Below are 17,687 nucleotides of genomic sequence, written 5' to 3' on the forward strand. Positions count from 1 at the left end.
TGATTTCTAAAGGATCATGTGATAATGATCCTAAAAATTCAGCTTGCATCACACAGAATAAATGATAATTTAAAGTATAATACATTTAAAAAACAATTATTTTAAATTGTAATGATATATCACAATATTAAATTTTTTTCTCGTATTTTTGATCAAATAAATGCAGGCTTGATGAGCAGAGAAACTTCTTTCAAAAACATTAAAAAATAGTAATGTTTCCAAACTTTTGACACTTAAACTATATATATATATATATATATTTTTTTTTTTTGCTATTTAAATTATCTGTTTATTTTCTGATGTTTTTTTGCACTTACATACTTTAACACATGTCTGATTTTGAACATTTACTATCAGTCACTATCAGTGAGAATGTGAAAACAATGGGGCTGCACTTAGGAACTCACTGTATTCTGTCAAACAGATGCATGTTTTGTAGGCATTCCAGATACTCTAGCCTTACATTTTGTCATTTTTCTGTTTTTAAATCATTGGTCAAAGCATTTAAGCTTCAATGCCCATTTCAACAGATAGCTATCTATACCATGTAATATCCTTCATGTATAGGTACATCTGGTGCAAGCAAGCATGTGTATATATGTATTTCAGGGAATGTACGTACTGTAAACTATATCATCTATAGAATGTATTTATTTATTTATTGGATGTGGTTACGTACCTGAGGTTGTAGCATTACTACTTGCTACTGAGGAATTTGCCATCACATTAAGGGTCAGCAAACCTTGCAATTGCCAAGTATAATCTCTTCCATGCCTGCAATATCATACTAAAAATCCCTGTAAATAGTCATACGTCAGTAAGGGAACTTACCAATACATTGCGGTGAAACACTATGGACCCTTAAAGGAACTCTTGATTCAAACACTATACAGTAGTCCCATTACCATATTACTTGAATACATCAGCAAGATGTCTGTTTGAATAAGTTGGCTGCTTATGCCAAGATGCTTCTGCGGTTTTTGGGATTGAATTTCTCTGTCATGGCATTTATTGAAAAGTTGTCTGAGGAGTGCGTTGACCCTTGTGATGTACAAACAGAAATGGATTGTAGATACCAAATCATTACCACGACTTCATTGTGTGCTGTGCGCAAGAATAGTTGTTTGTTCTATAAAGTCTATTTTTGTCCTCTGGAAGTACTTTTACTTTAAAAGCATCAGCATAGGCCCACAACTGTGCCCTGTCGGGTGGTTTATCTTAAGAATTGTACATAATCTGAACTGTATATAGCTATAAATATATTAAGAGAAGGAAATTCCACCTCATGCTTCATGTACTGTATTTTGCTAACAAACATTTCAATCATGCAAAACAAAAAAAAAGTTACAATGTTGGAATGTACTTTATATGTATTCATATTAATGGAATAAACATGTACTCTTAAGTACTGATGCTTGATGTTGGGATAATATTATGCTGTCATTAGTTTAAAAAATAAACATAAAATTCATTGTTTCATAGTTTATTTAGACAAAGCATACAAAATATTTTGTTGCATTGACACTAGAAATACAGTATGACATCATATCTACTTTAAATGTGTCAGTAATAACAAGCAGGAATCAGTTTTTTTCTTGTGTGCACCATTTTTTCCATATTTTACCATATTTGATATGTCCAATCCAACTCTTGACATCTGTATATCTAAGCACTGCATAGTAACAAAAATCCTGTCTGTGGTTAACATACTGATAACCCACTCAAACCTAACCTTTCTTGGTCACTCAAAACAGATATTCCCCTGCAGACTAATAATTGGCAAACAGAGCAACATTGCGCATAATATCATGGGATAAAAGAAAGCATTTTAACATGGGAAAATAAAACTTTTCTGGGAGTTTGTTTCGTCAGTAAATAAAACAGACAAGGTAATTGCAACTTTTTATCTCACAATTTTGGGAAAACGTCTGAACTGTGAGATATAAAGTTGCAGTTACTTTGTTTATTTTTTATTCCATGGCAGAAAAACAAAAAACAGAATTGATAAACTCAGAGATGTAAACTCAGAATTCAAAGAAAAAAATCCGAATTGTGAGGTTGTAAACTCATAGATGCAAGAAAGAACGTTTATATCTCATTATTCTGACATTTGCTTTTTCTCAGAATTCTCTATTCTGTGGCATAAAAGCGTTTCCATACATTTTGAACAGAGTGAGAGAATCAAACAATGGGTGATTCCTAATTAGGTTTAAACTTTGTGAATGATTCTCACATTCATGTATCTTTATGAGTCAGAGCTGTGCTATAAACCTTAGTGCCTGTCCTGAATATGTAGAAACAAAGCACAATGAATTCTGCGGTATATTCTTCTGGATTCAGAGTTACAGTGTGTCGTTCTCCAGTGCTAAGCGTATGTTAAAACGTGACATGTGTCATGGCTCCCACCATCATGCATGACCATGCTCTTTACAAAGAAGACAATTCCCTGTCTCTGTCGGTGCAGATCCTCTAGAACAGAGGTGCTGTTTGTCTGGGATCATCTGGCAGCACGCTGATCGAATCCTCTGCTTTTCCACACAACATGCACAACATTGTGTATTCCTTAAAAAAAAAAGAATAACAAATATAAAACAAAAATTCCCTGTAAAAGGCTAAACAAAACTAAAACATTCTAATCTGCCCCATATTTAAGTATTCATGTACTATTTACATACATTTGCAAGTACTGACTTTGTTAAAAATCTGTTTCCTATTCTAATATTTGTCCATAAAATTGTTAAATGAATCTTAAATTGATGAACCAATATTGTTTTACAAGACTGATAACATAAAACCTCTTTTGTTTTATTGTCTAAAACTGCTAATCAGTACAGATTAGTAATTGTTACTTTCCCTTTTTGAGACAATTCAAGTGTTTGTATAGTGCTTTTCACATTTTTTTCAAAGCAGCTTTACAGAAATTGCTTGTTTTAATCTCACAATTAAGTAATCTGTTATCAGCCAGAGATGCGTATATCATAAGTTATGTCCATAAGGCAGCAAAATAACTAAACACAATAACTAAATAATTATTAGACTACAACAGTAATAATAACAATAATAATTATAAACATTTCTTTTTATTATCATTAATTACTCATTAATCCAATAAGTTACATAATATAATTGTAATATTCTAACTGTAAATAATAATAATAAGGTTTTCACTTCACCATAAAGTTCCCATTAGTTCATGCATATTTGTTAACATTACTTAATAAAAAACACAACTGTTAGTTTATGTTAGTTAAGGTTTATTTAATAATATGAATAGTATGGTACAACTTTGATTTTAACGATCTCTCAGTGTTGAAATTAAATTATATAAATCTTAATTTTAAATGATTAATAAGTTCTTTATAAGTATTTTCATTGTTTATGTTTACTAATGTTAACAAATGGAACCTTATTGTAAAGTGTTACCAGTAATAATAATAATTATCATAATAATAATGAAAAGTTTAATGGCAAATTTATTTTTATCTTTTCCAACAACTAATAAAAAGGAGAGTGAATAGTGGTTAATGGCACAGCTCACCTGATAGTCATCCACACAGTGAAGGTGTACTCGTGTCTTGCTATGACATGATCACAGTTCTTGCACATATCTGAGGAAAATCGAACGTTACTGATGACAAATTTGACAGAATATTTACATACACTGATGTGACGTGACTCACGCAGGTAAGTGACAACCTCCTCCTCATCTTCATTCACCATCGTCCTGTCGCTGATCAGCACAAAAGTCCCGCGGTGACAGCTGGCGCACCCGAGAAAATTCATAAGATATGAACCATTCTCCAGACAGGTATGACCCTATGCTCAAAAGAGAAGAAAATTAACACCTTAAATTGAGTTACAAGCAAATATATAAGGAGTCGAACATTGCCAGTAAATACTCATTCATTTATGACGACTTGAAGTACCAGTTGCACACAACATCAAAAACCCAACAAACTCATCGGTCGTGCTATCATATGAATTTTTAAAAAGAGGTAAATGCCTAATGCAAGTACAGGTAGGTTCACAAGAAGAACACACAGGAGTGCAGTGATATTCATCTGTGGCTGGAAAACAACAACCAGCGCTGTTGCCTCTGTTCACTTTAATGGCATTAAAGGAGCACATAGCAAGAAATATCAGAAGGATGCGCATAAAGTGTGAACACCATTGATCATGAACTCACCCTGTCGGGATACTGCTTCTGCACACAATCAGTACACATTTCGCATCAGACAAATAACAATAATATATACAGTCTCAGACCATAGACTGTAAAAAAATAGGTTCAGACGCTTCCGTCGTTCGTCCCTTCTTCTGTGGATTCTCTGTAAGATCTGTTAGTATAGTGCCTCCAATCGGTGCACTAAGACAAGTGAGTAAATAAAGAAATAAGTATGGGGCGAAAATCATTTAAACAGTAAAGTCGACGTGAGCTCAAATCATTTTATTGCATTTTGACTGTAAGGGATTCAGAGAAATGTTTAATTATTTTTATTTCTGAATATAATAAAAATAAAAGAGCATTTTGCACATACATTTTTTTTTAGCAGATTTGCACCACAATTGTTCATTTACATAAAATGGACATGTATATTATTATTATTATTATTATTATGATTATTATTTTATTAATTGTAAAATAAATTGTAGCCACACCAATAGGGGAAGCATCCTCCAGTTCTCGCGATTTCTGTATCAGCGTTTACTGTAGTGTTGCCATGTCTGCTGAAAATAAACGACAAGTCCTTTAGTTGTGTGAAGTCACGAATTACACTTTTTTTTAACATACATTTTCCGCTTTAGTCTTATTTAAATTTAATCTGGTCGCTTATTTGGAATTATTTTGATCAGATACATTTGCGTATGTTGCGACACTGTTTTTATTCACTGGCTTGTTTTTTGCGATAATCTGCTGCAACTGTGTCCAGTCACACAACTGGATTCAGCAAACACGTGGACGGGCGACGCAACCACAACTGAAAACACGTCTGGGAGTAGAGTAATAAGTGATAAATATATAATCGATATCTCTATTTTGTTACCTCAAATTGTGTGTGTCCTAGTGTGGACATGTGAAACGAGAAAATTCCGGCCGGGATTCTTTCATTTAAAGTTCGTTGATAACACAACGATGAGCAAAAAGGAACCAAGAAATTCAATTGCGTCAACGTTTGCAAAAGATGTTGCTCTGCGGTCAGCAGTACGGACAAAAACAGGTTTCGTTGGTTTCATTACTTCTAATTGAAACGGGTTTTTATCTGATGATTTGTTGTTCCCTTCGATTCGGTCACTCTACCATCGCTATGGGAATTACCCTTTTCTCCAAATACTATTGAAACCTTATTGAATCAGTGAAACTGGCTAATGGCTTCTTCTTCAGAGGTGTAAAATACTTGAGTAATTTTACTTGATTACTGTACTTAAGTATTATTTTGGGGGATTTGTACTTTACTCAAGTACAATTTAAACTGACTACTTGTACTTTTACTTGATTACATTTCTGAAGAAAAATAAAAACAATTTTATTTAATCTTGAAAAGTATATTATATTTTTATTTTATCTTTTGCACATGTAAATATGCGTAAACAAGAAGCTCAAACCGTGCTGTGCCTGACTGTGAGAACTAATGATCATTGTTTTATGACATCAAAACACACACATCTGTCTACTTCAATTATGACTTTCCATCAGGTAAATGTCTGCGCCTTCAAAACGTTCACCATCAATTTGAGAAAGCATTTTTGATGGTAGCAAAGTTTCGTCTCCCCATAAAAAAAAGTTCATTCATTATTTGTCGGTCTTCTTTTGATAGAGCTATTAGCTATGTAATTATTAGCTGAATGCACCAAAATTAAAAGTCCAAATAAAATCAGTGACGAGGAATTTAAATACAATTAATATTTTTTGTGGGATTTTTTTTTTTTGTGTTAACTGATTACAAATCTCACAAAAAAGTCGCTGTTAAATATACATGTGTATGACTAAAATAATTGTAATTATGTTTAGTGATTGTTCTTAGCAGGTTGGTGGATCCGATAAGTTGATTTTACATATACTGTTCATTATATGAAAACATTTAAGTAGGAATTAGCGGGCTGTCAGTGTGACTATTTTTTTAATCTAATTAATTACATGCTTTTCTCATAATTAATCTAATTAGTCACAAATAATTATTTATCATTATTTGCTCAAGAAAAACCCTTCTAAATGCCCCAAAGAATAAACATTTAAAAAGATTAATTGTTCCTTTTAGACAGTGACGTTGAATAGACAACACAAATAAAGTGGCCTTTAAAAACGTTAACGTTGTATGTTTTAATTCTATGACTCTCCTCATTTAATTCAAACACCACCCTTGTAACATTCTGTCTGGAATATATTTCTAGCCCGCTCCATCACATCTTGCTCTTCAAAGGGGAAAATTCTCTCACCATTTACTGAACCCTTGTTATCCAGATGTTTATGACTTTCTTTCTCTCACTATGAACACAAGCAAAGATTTTTAGTCCATATAATGCAAGGGGATGCACGGACCACTTCAAGCAAAACCCAACAAAGTGAACATGTGACGGGTCAAGATTAAAATATTGGTATCCTTTCACTTAAGAAGACAGTGATTCATTAGCAGGGGTTGCATGAGTTACCCTCTCCTAATTCCATTAATTTTCCTTATCATGCCCCACACTTTATAAATATCTGTTTCTCTTCCCACTGACTCACAAAATGATCTCCAATATTCCCTTTTTGCTGTTTTAATAGTTCTTCTTAACTTTGCCTGCATCTTTTTATAGTTGATTAAGTCTTCAAAATTGTGTGGTGTTCTTTTAAGTATTTAAAAAAAATTGTGTTCCTTTTTTTTTTTTATTACTTTACCACATTCTTCCGTCCACCATGGGACTATCTTCTTCCTCCTATTCCCTAAACATCTTGGAATTGATTGTTTTGCTGCTTCTAATATAACTCCACAAACTACTCGATTTAATTCCTCTATTTCCTCACCAACATCAATTACTCCCATCATGTCAGCCCCTGATCTCCACTGAATTTCAATCCAATTCTGCTCCTAATAAATACCCAATCTTCTCGACCCACTTGACCATTTCATTTCTTATTTCTATACCGATTTCTATAAAAAGGATAATGATCACTTCCCAGTGTACTTATCTTTATTAAATCCACCAACATACTCATGCTATAGCTTACGATACAACTGTAATATCAACTGCCTTTCCTTGGCCATTTTACCCACTAATTTATAAATCTCCATGGTTTCACTGCTAAATTTTTACGTGCCATTAATTCCTCTATTACTTCCCCATTTGAATCATTAAATCTATCCCACAATGTATTATGCCATTAACTTTCCACAACAAATAACCCTTTACCCTCTAAATTTATTGCAAAGTTCCTCTGTTTTCCATGTAGTTGTTTTACAAGGATCTATAATAATTTACTATTGACTACTTCATTCATTTGTCCAAACTTCAATTAACCCTTAAATTCCAAATCCTGTCCACTTACCACTACCTTATAATTCATATATATAATCGATCTATTTCATATTTGTTTGATTTTAAAATGCATCCCCACCCCCATTACCCTTGTCTCTGTCTCTCCTAAACACTTCATAACCTGCTATTGTAAAATACAAAAGATGGTTTCAACCAAGTTTCTGGGATGCAAATTAGGTCGGTTAGATTTCTAACTCATTGATAAAAACTTTTTGAATTCCGGCCATTTGCCAATAGACCTCTTGGCATTCCATAGAACTATAAACATAACTCGATCCAATTTTGGCTTGAAGGCCTCCTTCCGACTCAAGTCTTTCTGTTAATTTGTTTCCCAAGAGAGGTTTCTCTCAGCACCTTTTGTAATAAATTTAATTTTCTCTGTTTTCTGTTTTACCTGATCAGTACAATTGAATAACATATGCTATGAACAAAAAAATACAATTTTCTATGTTCATTGATACCTCTTGTTTTGGTTTCTGCATTATCCAGGGTTCGTGACATCTTTGGCTGGCCACCTCCTTTGTTTTTCCTTCTTGACAGTTCTTTTCACTGCCTCTGCCTACCTATATTACTCTTTGTTTTAATTTGTTGGACCTCCACTGCTCTTTCCCTTACCTTCACATCCTCCATATGTCACACTATGATCTCCACCAAGTTACAAAAGGCTACCTTCGCATTTTCCCCACATTACTCATACCTATGCTCCCCCCACACGCACACTCTTTGTTTTCCTCTACACACTGCCACAATATGTCCATATCTCTGACACTTGTAACACCTAAGAGGTGGTGGCACATATTTCTCTGACATAGTAGCTCATGGTATTCCTATTTTATGTACCCTTTGCTGGAAGTTTTTTCATTTTGAAAGTCAATTAACACAGACAAAACTGGCAACCGTTTTCCATTTACTGTTTTATTAATCTCACCATCGTTATATTCCTCCTAGTATATTCTTTTTGATGTTGTCCAAAATCCTCTTCGACTGGAATACCCCATATTACTCCCAGTTTCCCCATTTTTCCATGTATTACTTTTTTATCCACTACAGTCTTCTTGCATACATTTCCAATATGCAACGCTTTATTCATTTGTTCCTCTGTCTTACATTTGATCAGTATATTCCCGTCCTAAAGGATTTTTGCCATTTCTATCTCTCCCAGCTTCTTCTTTAAATCTTTGGTAAGTGCAATGGGACCTAAAGCTATGTGTTCATCTTCTTTCCTCATTACAAGTATTATCTTGAATTCTTCCCTTTCCAATCTCCTCCAAATTGTCTGCTCATTTTCCTCGAAACTACTTACCTCTTAACACCCCACTCTCCTCCCATCGACCACATCTTTCTTTTCCTCTGACTGATTCTTTCTATATACCCGCTCTTTTTCACCCCCTACCGCCATCCATTCTTCACTATTTACGTCGTCATCTTCATACTAAGATCCTTCTCTCCTGATCCATTCACTAACCAGTTCCTTCGGAAACAATGATGACTCTCTGATGGGTCGTGCCCACGCAGGCTACCGGCAAGACCCCGCCCTGACAGAGACAGCAGGCCACCGGCACAAGAATCAAAGCCGCGTTCCTGATGCTGTCTCTCGGAGGAGAAAATCTGCACCCAGCGCTGAAGACGAGTCACTGAAAAAGTCTGCTCGCTCTGCTGTGTGTTCACCACACCCCTGCCTGTTGGAGGCGGCAAGAGCAATTGTTATGTTTGTGTTTGACTGTTCCACTATGTAGTGCAATAAAGTTGAAAAACATACAAAACTCACCTCAATATCAGAGCAGTTTCTCCTCTTCTCACTCCCCTCTCCCACATCACTCACTCTCACAGAGATTGGTTTATCTCTTGTGGATTTAAAGGATGCTTATTTTCACATTCAGGTAGCCCCTCGCCACAGTCGTTTCCTGATATTTGCATTCGAGGGGATAGCGTACCAGTTCACGGCCTTACCCTTAACGCTGCTCAGCGACAAGCTCAGACTCATCACTCATCTTCAGAGCTTTAAGGGCTGACTGAATATGCAAAAGAGCATGCTGGTACCGAGCCAGGACGTCTCCCTTTTGGGAGTGGAGCTGAATTCAATCAATATGCGAGCATGTCTGTCAGAGGAGCGCTCACAAAAACTGATCAGCTCTCTCGCAGTCTTAAAGTGAGGGCACTCTCCCTCGCTGAAAACTGGTTTCAGAGGTCGCTCGGCCAGATGGCTGCTGCCCCGACAGTGTGCAAACAAGGCTTCTACATATGCGAGAGACTTCAGCTCTGTCTAAAGTGCTGGGTGCCACAGAGCGCATGGCGCACGGGCACCTTGTGTATCAAAGTGACGCGATAGTGGCCTTACCCGAGAGAGCTGATCAGTTTTTGTGAGCGCTCCTCTGACAGACACGCTCGCATATTGATTGAATTCAGCTCCACTCCCAAAAGGGAGACGTCCTGGCTCGGTACCAGCATGCTATTTTGCATATCCAGTCAGCCCTTAAAGCTCTGAAGATGAGTGAGGAGTCTGAGCTTTTCGCTGAGCAGCGCACTCAGGGTAAGGCCTATGACTCTGTATATCCGGGGTGTTTCTTATTGGCCAGGTGATCAGGAGAAAGACAGTTACAACAGATGCATGGAGCACGGGCTGGGAAGCCGTATGCAACGGCAGACCAGACTTCAGGACATAGTCAGAAAACAGAGAAGTTGTGCCACATAAACTGTCTGGACCTCCATGCAGTACACCTTGCGCTCGAGTGTTTTCTCCCGGACATTCTCCATCGTCACATTCTCATCAGACGAACAGCATGACAGTGGTAGCGTCTATAAATTACCAAGGGGGCGTGAGCTCGCGGCTGCCGCTGCTGTGGCTGGCGAAAGACCTTCTTCTGTGGGCAGATCGACACCTCCTCTCCATCCGGGCAGTACATGTTTCCAGACACCTGAATCACAGCGTGGATTTACTGTCAAGGGGCGGGGTAATCCACGGAGAGTGGAAATTACACCCTTTTTAAAGTCAATATGATTTGGAGTGTATTCGGCAGGGCAGAGGTGGATCTCTTGGCATCAGCGGAAAACACTAACCGCCCACTGTTTTATTCACTGACACACTGTCCACTGGGAGTGGATGCACTAGCTCACAGCTGGCCGAAAGTAAGGAAGTATGCTTTTCTCCAGGGAAACTTCTGCCTCTCGTGCTTTGCAAAATCAGAGAGGAAAGTAAATCTGTTCAGTTAGTGGCACCGAAATGGCCCAATCAGCCGTGGTACCCAGAACTGGTGGAGATGCTTGTAGCCCCCCGTAGTTTTTTCCACTGAAGAGAGAACTCCTCTCTCAAGCAAAGTTAACCATATAGCATCCAAAACCGGAGTCATGGAGCCTTCTTCATGTCTGGCCGCTCGACAGAGCTTGCTTGTAACAGATGCACTTGCTCAATGCGTGTAGAACACTATGTCTGAGGCTAGGTCTCCTTCCACTAGACGCTGTTTGTCTTTCTCCTGATCAACGAAAATTTTGCTCCAAAATCTTATTTTTATATAACAAAAATATATCTTTACCAGATAGTCAAATCTTTAATTTTATGAATTTGAATATTAGATATTCAGTGTCTATCCAAAACGATTGTGTAAATACACATTAAAAAAAAATAAGTGTTTTATTGATTTCTCTTCTGAATTACAAAAGACACATGTAGTCTCCATGTCTCTATAGAATCTTGTGGGGGTCTGAGTGACGTCATCACCTATAATTCAATGTCTAATATTTTAAAAACTGAAGCAGCACAAACAAAAACTTTTACCGGCATAAACCCAGCACAAACGAAGTACAAACAAACGAGTCTATTTGGGGTGAATTTGGAGTATGTGGGGGGGCTGAGTGACCTCAGAATGACCTATAAGTATTTTAATATCTAAAAAACCAAAGCAGCACAAACGAAAAAATTTTTACAGTACAAACCAGCAAAAAACAGAGCACAAACGATTGAGACTATTTTTCTGACGGTTTGCGTTGGGTGGGGGGCCAACTTCACGGAGGTATTTGGAAGGGCACCATCCCTATGCCCTAATCCCTTCAAAGGGTTGAAAGGTGTAGGGGACCAAAACAACTCTTGAAGTTTCTTGAAGTGCCCTTCTGCGTCATAATCACGTGCCCACACGGAGGTGCCGTAATCATGGAAAAGAATCTGCACAAAGGATCATGGGAGCCCGAAGTGTCCATCAGTTGTACCTTTCGAAATCCTTCTTTCCAAAGGGCCCTTTGATGTGGCCAGTTTTGAGCATTTCGGTTTGGAATGACCCTTCAGTATGGCGGCCATGATTGTTTTCACTCCGAAGTGCCCTTCGGAGGGCGATATGTACCGTTTGGAATGCACCGCATGTCTCTGCTTTCAATTCCGCCCCCAATTGCAAGCTGCATGAAGTCGAACACTCCTATTTGGTATTTGCTAGTCTGTTGTACGTGATATTTACTGGGCGGGACATTGCAGATAACATTTTGATTGGACAACACCAGTGAATGCAGGATGAGTCATCAATATTTTTTGTATATTCCCAATTCAGAATGAAGACATTGCATTAAAACAATGATGTGCTTATTTATTTTGCATTTAACATGCCTCTTATTGATAAGATGTATATATGCATATACTTTGTTTTTACAGGTTGTAGATTTCCATATGCATTCTTATTTCCACCATGAAGCAATTGAGAAGATCAAGGGCAGGTATGGAATTACACAGCACTGATTTTCGATGTTTTTCTCTGCTATATAAAGTAAGATGAAATAAGCACTGTTGTTGTTTGCAGTGAACAGCTGCATAAGTGTTTGGGCATGTGATGCACCTATGATGGGACTAGAGCAGTACAAGGAGCATATTGCCACCCGTAAGCACAAAAAAAGTCTGTTTAAACTCCAAGGTGAAAGAAATAGAAGAAGACCTCTTCAAGTGGACTACAATGTTAACCTGACTGATAATGAATTAAAAGCCCTTGATGATCTAAGACAGCAAGAAAAGTAAGTTTATCTTATACATTAAATACATCTATCTCTATTGTTAATAATATAAGTTTGAGTGGATAAATTGCTGTTTTAAAAGGAGTTTGCTCATTATTTTATTTATAATAATTTGTTTGTGAACTAGAACCAAAGATTAAAAAAATAAAATAATTGTATCCATTTAGGGAAAAAAGAAACAGATCTGGAAAAAATGTTTCTATCTGCCTTCATCGTTTTCCTGAACAGGTTGGTAATTTTGTGTTTTTGGTATGGTGGAGTAAATCAAAGCATAAATGGTAAAGTTCATAATGTACAGGACAGTTCTACCTTCCCCATGAGAATAAACATTTTCAGCTTTTATAATTTTTCAGGGAATTAAAAATCATATTATCAGTGAGAAATACTTTTCTGTATGGTGTAATGGTGGACCTTTAACTCACTGATGTTTGCATTCCCATATTAAATGTTTTAACAGTCTTTTTAGGCTGTAATGTTTTGGGGGAAAATTATGGCTATGTCTTTGTTGTAACAGGAGTGGGACAAACATATGCATTGTTACCTCCACCATCAGGCAATTGAGGAAATGAAAGGCAGGTATGGTACTAAAAATAGTGTTGTTTGTCATGCCCTGCTTTAAAAGAAATTTTCACACAGAAATAAAAATAATTTTATCATTTACTCATCATTTAAAAAGGAAAAAGGACTTAATAAAGACTTATAAAAGGTTTATATTTAAAAATAAATGGTGTTCTTTTGAACTTTCTGTTCATCAAAGAATCATGAAGAATCTTTTTTTCAAACATTGATAAATAATAGAGAAATGTTTCTTTTTCAGCTTATTAGAAGGATTTTTGATAAATAAATGCAGCCTTGGTGAAGCTCCAAAATTAGCCACGATAGCAGCTTAGACATTCTGCTTAATAACTCCTATTGAGTTCCATGGAAAAAAGACACAATTACAGGGTGAACTTCATCTTTATTAATGCAATGCCAAAAAATATGCTTTTCTTCTTGCAGTGAACACGAGCATAAGTGTTGGGCCTGCGAAATATCTGTGATGGGAATTTCAGCATTTAAGCAGCATATTATCGCCAAAAGTCACAAACAGAAGCTACTGGAATTCATTAAGAATAGAGAACTTGGGGAAAATACAGTGGACTACAGTGTTGAATTTAATGATCTTAAAGACCTTTGTGCCCAAGAGATCAACAAAAGTAAGCTTGTCAGCTAGTTCATGTGGTTATATGTTTAATTATACATCTTTTGAGTGTCTGAATGATTCAGATGCGTTTGCATTTGTCAGTTATGTGGTCTGTCGCATTAGACATTTGCTGTTAGACTTGTTTCTTTCTTGTCAGAATTATGAAAAGAAAAGAGAAAATTGAGAAGTGGAAAAGAAGCAAAAAGGCACAAGACATGGAGGTTCATTCACCCAGAAATCACAGCTGAGAACGAGCATTGTACAATACCTTTCATGAATGAGGAGTTCACAACTGACCAGTTGCCACCATCATGCCAATTCTTCCCCTTTGGGAAAAATCAAATGACCATCCAGCATTTATCCAGCATAACCTAAACCTGCATACACAGAGAGAAGAGAGCATACTTAATACAGACAGATCAAATTGGCCACTTGTGGAAAGTCCTTGTCTTGAGAGACCATCAGAAAGTATTCCTCAAGAAATGTCTGCTCATGGCACTCGTCCCAACCCTGATGGAAAAGGTACAGATGTTTGTGTGAACGACGTGACTCCAGAAACTGATGATGGTACTGCTGCTGAGCCTACATGTGCCCCCAGACCCATCCAAATGAGGATGGGGGCCAACATACCCAACTTGATAGCAACAGGTGGAGTTTGTTTAACACGGAAGGCAGCAACTGCTGTTCCTAATCCTCCCCATTCCAAAAAGTCTATGTTGGACGTAAACAGGAGCAACATCACAGAGTGAGCAGAGCATGACCAGGTGAATAAATTAGGAATTTCAGATGCTTTTTTTCGCTTAAATTCTTTGAGACTCATTCTTTCATAGTCGCTGAGAGTGTACAGTTGTCTCTAACATTTAAACCTTAACATCCTTTTCTCCCTAGAGAAGGCATGACTGGACAAGAGCCATATGTAGATTCTCTTCCGCCTGTGTCTTTAATGGCTGAGATGTTTGAAAGCCAGACATCAGAAAATGATTTGGAGATCATTGAAAAGGTTCAGCCTCGTACTACGCGTGTTAAGAAAAACAAATCAAATGAGTGTGACACAGAACAGGGAGAAACATCACTGGAGCACCCCAGCAGCTTTGAAGCCATCTCCTGCAATGTCCAGAAAACCAAGAAAAAAAAACAAGTATAAGAGTTTTAGAGTGAAGTTGTATATAATAGAAGTATCTGGAATTCACAGAAATGTGTCTTAGTGTTTTATTCATTTATTTTTACAGGATGTTTCACATAATCAAAATCCTAAGACAAACAACAAAATATCCAAAACCGTGCGTATTCAATTTTATTATAACTTTCATTAACATTTCTTAATTCAATTTTAATACATTTTTTCATTATCATTTTATCAGTGCAAGAAAATGCTAACTTGGATTTTCCATTTTAAATGTTATTAGGTGAATAAGTACATTGTAAAAAATATCTTTGTTTCACATAACACAAATTAGTCATGAATTATTTAATAGATGTTAAACCTCAATCAGCTGTAATTGATCATTCAACAGTGTCTCTACCAGTAACTACATGTCATGATGTCCATCTGTGTGTATATGATTCTCAGGGAAAGTGAATAAGTTGATATCGCTGTCTTTGAAAGAAGAGGAGTTGAGCAGCTCTTTGGAGAATGTAGGTGAGCAGCTGTTCCAGGCGTATTCCACCCTGGAGAGCATACACAGAAGTTCAGCATCTACTCTCTGTTAAACAAGAGGTACGTGGCTGTTCCATTAATCTGCATTGCAAACTCTTTCATACTTCAATATTTTTAGTAGCCTACAATTTCTTTTTAAGCCTACACCATATTATGGTTTTCCCACCACCAATGTAAATTATTTTTAATGTCCTTGATGCCCGTTTCTAACTAGCAGCTATGCTTTTAGTAAGAAAATTACATTTCCCCCCCACATTTCTTTTCTGTAGCCATTTTGTACTACAAATTAAACTCTTATAATGTATAATGCTATATAATATATATACTAATGCAATTTGAATATTAATTATACTGTAAATTGCACAACGATTCAATAATCATATAATTATTTTTAAACAGTATAAATTCCTCTGTTGTCAGGTTACCTCAGAGATGGCCTCGCTCAGGACAAAGCGCATAAAGATTCTGCAGGATATGAAGAGTAAGAGCTTTTTTGACACACAAACTGTTGTGGCCTAGATATAGAGAGAGAGAGTCGGGATTTGTAACCCGAAGGTTGCGGGTTTTGAGTCTCAGGCCCGGCAGGGATTGTAGGTGGGGGAGTGAATATCCAGCGCTCTCTCCACCCTCAATACCTGAGATTAATATGTAATATTGTACATGTAATCATGCTTGTTAATAAGTATGCTTGAAATGTTTTGACAGATCCCGATGACCAGCAGGAGGTGTTAAATGCCTCCTGACAGCCGTGCAAACCTCTGAGGAAGGATTCCTCTTCAGCAAACCACTGAGCCTTACAGAGCAGCTGAACCCACAGGACCCACTCCCAGAAGTATTTGATGCTGGACCTACCTCGTATTACACAAAACCGACCTCTGTGAGCATAGGCCTGCATTGTAAAGCCCATAACTGCACCATTATAACAGACTTTTGTTGTAGTTTTATAGTAGGTTTATGGCAGTTCATTAAGATTAATTCGAAGAAAAAAAAAATTCTGCTCCGATTCTGGCATGATAATGTTACTTCTATCTTGACACGTTTAAAAAAAATGTTTGCTCACCTACAGCATTGAAAAGGGTATTTTTAGTTATTATGTCAAGCTACAAAGGCATGATAGATGTTACAGAGTCCAGCAAAGCTTTCATCTAGCTGAAGAATCATGTCTGTTTAAAAGACTTTCAAAAAAAAAAAGCTTCAGTTGAATATGTTCATTTCTTTGCCTAGTACAGTAAGTGTAATAATATGGAATTATCAGTTCAGTTAATATTGCTTACAGGACATTCATTCAACATCATTCATTCATTCATTCATTCATTCATCATACTTGCTCTAGAGGTTTATAGCTGTTTTATTCACAGAAATCTAAATAATATTTTAAAATGTTCAAAATAATTGGTGGTTTAACTTGTTTTTTATTACTTGTTTTTGCTACTCCAGAACAAGAAGCTTGGTTTATTATACTCAAGGTTAATCATATGTTTATTGCTTGCAGTCATGACACACATTTATTGTACTATTTTGTGCTGTTTGTTTATGCTCTGCAAATCATGGCTATGGTAACAACTGGAATAGAACAGTTTGAAGTTGAACACGTTATTTAGTTGAATTATTTACAGTTGCACAGTAGCACACACATTTTCAAGGATGGGTTCAATATGATTGTCATTTTTGGCATGACATTTAATATGACAACCATTCTGTCACCTTAAAGGGATAGTTGACCAAAATAAGCATTTTACAAGAAGTAAATGAGGCATCATGGTCCATTCAGTCAATCATAATCAATATCCGGTTTTGTTCTAGCACCAGCCATGGCCGAAGAAAGAAGCCAAAGTGGTGTATTGATTCAGATCCAGATTTTTATTCCACTTAATGCAGGTTGAAAACGGGAAAAGACCGCTGACTATCCACCAGGTTGTGTCTTTAGGCATACATGGTCAGTTGAAGCCACTGTGTGTATATAGTGTAGAAAGCAGGAAACTTGTTAGTGTAAATATACAGTCATCGGTACAAAATATGACCAAATATGTACAAATAATAATGCAAATATGATTAAAAATTTATGCTGCTTGAAAATCTTTATTCTGTTAATATCCAATAACACAATTGTAAGGAAAAAAAGATGCTGCCTCAAAAATATTGAGCTTGATCATGCCATCTCCATCCTTTTAAAAGGCTCTGAATGTCCCTGTAAAACAGAATCTCTTTTATACTACAAGTATCCTCATCGCTACAAACTCACATCTTAAAATCTGTGGCTCAGTGGTAGAGCATTTGCGTTAGCAGCGCAAAATGTTGTAGGTTCAGTTCCCAGGGAAACACACATACTGGTAAGAAATGTATAGC

At 36.6% G+C, this 17,687-nt stretch overlaps 1 long non-coding RNA gene and 1 pseudogene across 1 annotated transcript; one reads left to right on the forward strand and one right to left on the reverse strand.

The window, feature by feature from the left end:
• Window positions 1-2,086: 2,086 nt before the first annotated feature.
• Window positions 2,087-4,305, reverse strand: LOC122144703 (annotated as a pseudogene).
• Window positions 4,306-12,118: 7,813 nt separating this feature from the next.
• On the forward strand, window positions 12,119-12,502 carry LOC122144744. Its single transcript, XR_006159829.1, has 2 exons — window positions 12,119-12,210; window positions 12,294-12,502. It is a non-coding gene; the product is annotated as an uncharacterized LOC122144744 (long non-coding RNA).
• Window positions 12,503-17,687: the final 5,185 nt, after the last annotated feature.

Source organism: Cyprinus carpio, unplaced genomic scaffold (genome assembly GCF_018340385.1).
Source record: "Cyprinus carpio isolate SPL01 unplaced genomic scaffold, ASM1834038v1 S000006753, whole genome shotgun sequence".
In the NCBI taxonomy this organism is placed as follows: Eukaryota; Metazoa; Chordata; class Actinopteri; order Cypriniformes; family Cyprinidae; genus Cyprinus; species Cyprinus carpio.